Here is a 7,219-nt window from a genome sequence, read left to right on the forward strand (position 1 = left end):
TGTTCGTACTGAACTACGGTCACATATATTTAGGAAAGATGGTAAGATTTCTACTATTTCTCCTTAGTGCATCTTTTGCATACATTATTTTTTAAGCTAAACTTCATTGCTAAGTATGTTACTATACGATGTTCTTCAACAGGGACTCCCGATGAATGTTGTGCCTGATTGGATCGAGACTAAAGGTACCATGAATATTGTTAGCTTATGGCCAAGATATCCTACAATGCACTTTAGTGCATTCAGGATTTCTAATAGCGAGGAATGCTTAATAGTAAAAGACTGGAGCAAAATTGTGAATGATCACAGAGAAGTACTAGGGGGCAGCAATCAGAAGCGCAACCCACGATTAGGAGACAGGTTCATCTGCATGCTTCAATATGATGAATCAGCAAAGCTATACATGTTCTATGCTATTTTACCTGAGAGAGAGCAGCATGAGTGATTAATTAGCTAGTTCATGCTCTTAGTACTTGTCCTCTCATGTCCGTGTTCTTCGTCCTGAACTTAATCTCAAAGAGTGATTTTCTTTTATGGTGTTATGAACGCTTATAATATCATTACCATGTTGAACTCGATGACACCTTTGCTATGAAAACCGTTGGTGATGATATATATGATGCAAGAGTTTTTATATTAATATGATGATGATGATGATGATGAGTTATTATATCATTTATGAAAGAAACTGCATATTAGTTTCAACTGGATGGATTCTAGCTAAGTGATCAAGTATATGCCATATCCATATTACCTCGATCACTTAAGTAGGTGATCAAGTATATATAATATGGATATGACATATACTTGATGACTTAGCTAGGATCCACCATCCAGTCAAACCAATCTGCGCACTAGTAGAAAAAGGGTCAAACGTGAAGCACATTAGTGCCGGTTTGAATTTGAGCCGGCACTAATGTGTACATTAGTGCCGGTTCCAACGGCTAGCCGGGCCGCTCTCATTAATACCGGTTCATGGCGAACCTTTAGCACCGGTTCGTGCCACGAACCGGTACTAAAGTGAGTGGTGGCAGGATGTTATCAGTCCGGGGCCCCTCCAGCACCTTTAGTACCGGGTCGTATCACGAACCGGTACTAAAGGTCGTCCTACATAGACCCTTCGTCCACCCGAGCTCGCTCTGTTCTTCCCCTTTCCCCTCACCTCTCTGTTCTTTCCCCTCTTCCTCTCAAGCTCATCACACATTTTGCCCAAGATTTGAAGGCCCCCATCCATTCAAATGATCACAAAGGTTAGCAACTCTTTCCTTTCATCTCTCATTGCTAGATTAGCTCGTGCAATGCTTTATATAGTGATTGATTTTTGAGTTTAGTAATTTGGGAGGAATTATATATATGTGCTAGTATTTGATTTATATGCAATCTGAGGTAAAAAATAACACTTAGTTTTGCATATGTAGGTGTGGTTTACTTAGTACCTTGTAAATCTCCGTCGTAACCACCGTCGATCGCTCGCAATGTCCCGTCGCCGGCACCACCTTGTGGTGAGCCTCTTGTTCATGAATTTTTATATAAAAAATGATGTTTGTGTGATTTGGATATATAGTTACTCGTATAGTTATCTTACCCATACGTTGTTTGTTATGCATAGTGCCATGGTTTTGTTATCCGTCCCCGTCGGCCCTCGTCCGGGTTATGATTCAGATGTGGTATATTCTCTTTTAAAACTATTCATTGCATTTCGTGTTTATGACAAATTATGCCCATCAAGTTGACATAGATATTTGTATGTAGGAGGTAGTTGAACCCAAAATTCCAACCGACCCTATTGTCGAGAGGTTAAATTTAGTTGAAAGAGAAAACGAGGATTTGAAGGAAAAATTAAAAAGAATTGAGGGGGAGAAGATGGAATTGGAGTTGCATGTTGCCGATGTCGTCGATGATCACAAGATTAAGATGGAGAAAATGCGCTTGAAGATTAGAAAGATTAGAAAATATGCCATTCATAGTGAGGCTTGGTATCATTATGCTGTTGGATCAATTGTTACCTTAGTTGCGATCTTGATCGCATTTGTTGTTGCATTTAAATTCTTTAGCTCGAGAGTTATTTGTTTGTTGCATTGAAGTGTTGTATGCTCTTTATGTATGAACTTTATGTATTGTATTAATTTGATGTTTTCGGTGCTGTGTATTGAAGATGAGCCGGCAATGGATGTATGATGACCGATGCTCTCCCGAGTTCATTAATGGTGTGCGTACTTTTCTGCTTGCGGCTGAGGCAAACAAGCGAGCAGATGGTTTTATGCATTGTCCATGTGCTGGCTGTAAGAATGGTCGCAATTACTCTACGTCAAGAACCATTCACGTCCACCTGTTTGAGTCCGGTTTCATGCCCCACTATAATGTTTGGACCAAGCATGGAGAAAGAGGGGTTATGATGGAAGACAATGAAGAAGAAGAGGACGACGATAGCTATCCTGGCCATGGGTTCCCTGAATACGATGGTACAACAATGAGGGAAGAAGCTGAGCGGTAATGCGGGAAGAAGCTGAGCCGGCAATGCGGGAAGAAGCTGAAGAAGAGGCATCAGATGAGCCCGTTGATGATCTAGATCGGGCCATTGCCGATGCAAAGAGAAACTGCGCAAGTGATTTGGAGAAGAAGAAGTTGTAGCGCATGTTAGAGGATCACAAAAAATTGTTGTACCCGAATTGCGAAGGTGACAAGAAAAAGCTGGGCACCACACTGGAATTGCTGCAATGGAAGGCAGAGAATGGTGTATCTGACAAGGGGTTTGGAAAGTTGCTGGTAATGATAAAGGATATGCTTCCAAAGGACAACGAATTGCCCGAGAGTACGTACCAAGCAAAGAAGGCTGTCTGCCCTCTAGGGTTAGAGGTGCAGAAGATACATGCATGCCCTAATGATTGCATCCTCTACCGCCGTGAGTACGAGGATTTGAACGCTTGCCCGGTATGCGGTGCATTGCGCTATAAGATCAGTCGCGATGACCCTGGTGATGTCGAGGGCGAGCTCCCCAGGAAGAAGATTCCTTCCAAGGTGATGTGGTATGCTCCTATAATACCACGATTGAAACATTTGTTCCAAAACAAAGAGCATGCCAAGGCGATGCGATGGCACAGAGAAGACCGTAAGAAAGACGGAAAGTTGAGAGTACCCGCTGACGGGTCACAGTGGAGAAAAATAGAAAGAAAGTACGGGAAGGAGTTTGCAGATGACGCAAGGAACGTATGTTTTGGTCTAAGCGCAGATGGCATTAATCCTTTTGGGGAGCAGAGCAGCAACCATAGCACCTGGCCTGTGACTCTATGTTTGTATAACCTTCCTCCTTGGTTGTGCATGAAGCGGAAGTTCATTATGATGCCAGTGCTCATCCAAGGCCCTAAGCAACCCGGCAACGACATTGATGTGTACCTAAGGCCATTAGTTGAAGAACTCTTACAACTGTGGAATGGAACAGGTGTACATGTGTGGGATGAGCACATGGGGGAAGAATTTGACCTAAAGGCATTGCTGTTCGTGACCATCAATGATTGGCCTGCTCTCAGTAACCTTTCAGGACAGACAAACAAGGGATACCGCGCATGCACGCACTGTTTGGACGATACCGACAGTATATATTTGGCTAATTGTAAGAAGAATGTGTACCTGGGACATCGTCGATTTCTTCCGAGCAGGAATCCCGTAAGAAAGAAAGGCAAGCATTTCTCCGGTGAGGCGGATCACCGGACGAAGCCTCGCCACCGTACTGGTGCTGATGTACATGATATGGTCAAGGATTTGAAGGTGGTCTTTGGAAAGGGTCCTGGTGGACAACCTGTTCCGAATGACGCTGACGGACGCGCACCCATGTGGAAGAAGAAATCTATATTTTGGGACCTGCCCTATTGGAAAGACCTAGAGGTCCGCTCCGCAATCGACGTGATGCACATGACGAAGAATCTTTGTGTGACCCTGCTTGGCTTCTTGGGCGTGTATGGGAATACAAAAGATACACCTGAGGCACGGGAGGACCAGCAACGTATGCATGGAAAAGACGGCATACATCAGGGTCATGCAACCTACGCTCTTACCAAAGAAGAGAAGGAAATCTTCTTTGAATGCACGCTTAGTATTAAGGTACCGTCTGGCTTCTCGTCGAATATAAAGGGAATAATAAACATGGCATAGAAAAAGTTCCAGAACCTAAAGTCTCATGACTGCCACATGATTATGACGCAACTGCTTCCGGTTGCATTGAGGGGGCTTCTACCGGAAAACGTTCGATTAGCCATTGTGAAGCTATGTGCATTTCTCAGTGCAATCTCTCAGAAGGTAATCGATCCAGAAATCATACCAAGGTTAGAGAATGATTTGGTGCAATGTCTTGTCAGTTTCGAGTTGGTGTTCCCACCATCCTTCTTCAACATCATGACTCACGTCCTAGTTCACCTATGCGAAGAGATTAACATTTTGGGTCCTGTATTTCTACACAATATGTTCCCCTTTGAGAGGTTCATGGGAGTCTTAAAGAAATATGTTCATAACCGTGCTAGGCCAGAAGGAAGCATCTCCAAGGGCCATGAAAATGAGGAGGTCATTGAGTTTTGTATTGACTTTATTCCTGACCTTAAGCCGATTGGTGTTCCTGAATCGCGGCATAAGGGCAGACTGGATGGAAAAGGCACGCTAGGAGGGGAACCAATAATATGTATGGACGGACATTCTCTCACTGAAGCACACTACACAGTTCTACAGAATTCCACCTTGGTGGCTCCGTATATGGATGAGCACAAGAATTTGCTACGCTCCAAACACCTGGAGCGGTCTGATGACTGGATTACACGTGAACAAACCAGGAGTTTCGCCAGCTGGTTGTAGACACGTACCATGCATGACACCTCTATTGAAGATGACCTGTACTTGCTGTCCGAGTTACCATCTTCGAATATAATGACTTTCAAAGGGTACGAGATAAATGGTAATACATTTTACATGATCGCCCAAGATAAGAAGAGCACCAACCAAAACAGTGGTGTCCACTTTGATGCAGAAACCAAGACAGGAAAGGAAACATATTATGGTTATATACAGGACATATGGGAACTTGACTATCGACGTGGTTTGAAGGTCCCTTTGTTTCGGTGCAAATGGGTCAATATGACACGAGGCGGGGTAACGGAAGACCCACAGTACGGAATGACAACAGTGGATCTCAACAATCTTGCGTATGCAGATGAACCATTCATCCTAGCCAATGATGTGGCATAGGTTTTCTATGTGAAGGACATGTCTACCAAGCCAAGAAAAAGAAAAGATAAGGAAGCGAATGCATCGTACGATGAGCCAAAGCGGCACATAGTTCTTTCTGGGAAGAGAAACATCATGGGAGTGGATGACAAGACAGACATGTCAGAAGATTATGAAAAGTTTGATGAAATTGCTCCATTCACAGTGAATAATGACCCGAGCATCCCGTTAAATGATGAAGATTTTCCATGGTTACGGCGCAAAGGGACACACGCGAAGAAAAAGTTTCACACCCAAAGATCGGGGATGTGATCGGCTTCACTATCATCACTTTCTTCTATGTTTCACACCCAGGAGGGAATCTCTGTAATAGTTAGGGTAGTTATGTGTTTTGGCATTTGAAACGCGAAGAAATTTTATGTGCAAACAAATTCTTTCATGCCTTTACTGATTTTTTAAAGCTAAATGACCCTGAAATTGAAAAGCGTTTCAAATGAACTCAGAAAAGGTTGAAAGTTGGCATGGTATAATAATTTCACCCACATAGCATGTGCAAAAAAGTAGAGAGGGTTACCGCAAAAACTGGATGCACTTCGTGTACTAAATGGACAATCTCTTTCGAAGTATCAGGGTTTCGGACGAAAACTCATCCGTTACAAAAGGCATTTCATTTTTTTAAATAACCTAAGCATTACCAAATTGAATATAATCATAAAACACACTAATATTAAACATAAGAAAAAAGAATCACTGAAAAATCTATTCTCAAAGTTAAGTTATTCACAAACTAGTGATTCACACAAATTTCAAATAAATCAAAATTTAAACTATTCAAATTTGTAAACTACCGGTACTAACAAAAAGTTTGTAATTTTTTGTACCTAAAGAAAAAATATTCACAAAGAAACTCTAAATACAGCAAAAAAATAACTCAAACAAAAATAAATAAAGCAAAAAAAATAAGAAAAAAAGCCCGCCTACTGCGCCACAGCGGCCTGCATATGACTAGAAACCCAACCTGTTGTTGGGCCAGGATGCAGGCCCGCAAAGGACCAGTAGGCCCACAGGGCAGCACAGAACATTTAGGCCCAGTAGGCCTGCTTTGGAGAGGAGCTCGAGGGAGCTACCGCACTGGGGCTTATAAACTAGTGCGGACGCCCCTCGGCTAGCGAGGTGGGACTAAACATTTCGCACTGCACCTGCACCAGCGCACCCCCTTTAGTGCCGGGTGGTAGCACCAACCGGTACTAAAGGGGGGGCCTTTAGTACCGGTTGGAGCCACCACCCGGCACTAAAGGGGGTGCGGTTCCCGCCGCTTGGCCTGGCCAAAACAGGCCTTTAGTACCAGTTGGTGGCTCCAACCGGTACTAAAGGTCCATCCTATATAACTAAACACTTCAAAAATTTCAGTTTCTCCTCTGATTCTTCTACTCTACCCCGTCGCCCGCCGCCCCTGTCTCCATAACCCTCGTCGCCGCCCCGTCGTCCCCGTCCCCATCGTCCCCGTCGTCATCGCCGCGCCGTCCCGGCCCGTCCCGCGTCGTCCCCGTCCCCGTCATTGCCGCCCCGTCCCTATCGTCGCCTCCCTGTCCCTGTCCCCGTCGTCGCCGCGCCCGTCGCCGTCCCTGTCGCTGCCCCCCGGCGCCTCTCGCCTCGCCGGTGAGCACACACACACATAGCATTGTTAGAAATTTTTCTTTATTTAGTTATAGAAATAGTTAGTTATATAGCATTGTTAGAAATGTTAGAATTGTTAGAAATTTTTCTGTTTTTTAGTTATAGAAATAGTTATAAAATAGTTAGAATTGTTAGAAAATTTTCTGTTTTTTAGTTATAGAAATAGTTATAAAAAAGTTAGAAATTTTTCTTTTTTTAGTTATAGAAATATTAGAAATGTTATACAAATGTTAGTTATATATATAGAAATGTTATAATTTTTTTCTTCTGTTTTTTAGTTATAGAAATATTAGAAATGTTATAGAAATGTTAGTTATATAGCATTGTTAGAAAT

The sequence above is a fragment of the Triticum urartu genome, chromosome 7A (genome assembly GCF_056163025.1).
Source record: "Triticum urartu cultivar PI428250 chromosome 7A, HENAU_Tu73, whole genome shotgun sequence".
Lineage (NCBI taxonomy): Eukaryota > Viridiplantae > Streptophyta > Magnoliopsida > Poales > Poaceae > Triticum > Triticum urartu.